Consider the following 598-nt stretch of genomic DNA (forward strand, 5'->3'; position numbering starts at 1 on the left):
GATGGTGGAAACTGATTCTCTTCCAGATCTTTCTTGACTTCAGCATTCTATGAATTGAAAACCAGATTGTCACAAACATCTAAAAACACTCCCGCAAACCTGTAAGAAAGGGATTTTGAGAAAAATGGCAGGTTAACTGTACATTTCCAGACTCTCCAATCTCCCACCTCGCTAAGGCCGCCCAACAACTGAGAAAAGTATGACGTGACAGCAGGTGTCCATGGCTGGGGCATCATATTTTTAATGCTTTAAAATACAGACAGATTGTGCTCACTTCGGCAGCACATATCCTAAAACTGGACCTACACAGAGAAGATTAGAGTGGCCCCTGCACAAGGATGACACACAAGTTTGTGAAGCCTTTCATATTTTTTACGTATATACAATGGAATACTGCTCGGCATCGCTTCTCGGCCTTTTGGCTAAGATCAAGTGTGGAATACTGCTCAGCGATGAAAAATAACGAAATCTTGTCATTTGCAACAACGTGGATGGAACTAGAGTGTATTCTGCTAAGCAAAATAAGTCAGAGGAAGACAGATATCATATGATTTCACTCCTATATGGAATTTGAGAAACAAAACAGATGAACATAGGG

The 598-nt window shown here is 41.0% G+C and overlaps 1 non-coding gene across 1 annotated transcript; it reads left to right on the forward strand.

The window, feature by feature from the left end:
* Positions 1-266: 266 nt before the first annotated feature.
* Positions 267-373, forward strand: LOC115513135. Its single transcript, XR_003968561.1, has one exon. It is a non-coding gene; the product is annotated as a U6 spliceosomal RNA (small nuclear RNA).
* The last annotated feature ends 225 nt before the right edge of the window (positions 374-598 follow it).

This window comes from Lynx canadensis, chromosome B1 (genome assembly GCF_007474595.2).
Source record: "Lynx canadensis isolate LIC74 chromosome B1, mLynCan4.pri.v2, whole genome shotgun sequence".
In the NCBI taxonomy this organism is placed as follows: Eukaryota; Metazoa; Chordata; class Mammalia; order Carnivora; family Felidae; genus Lynx; species Lynx canadensis.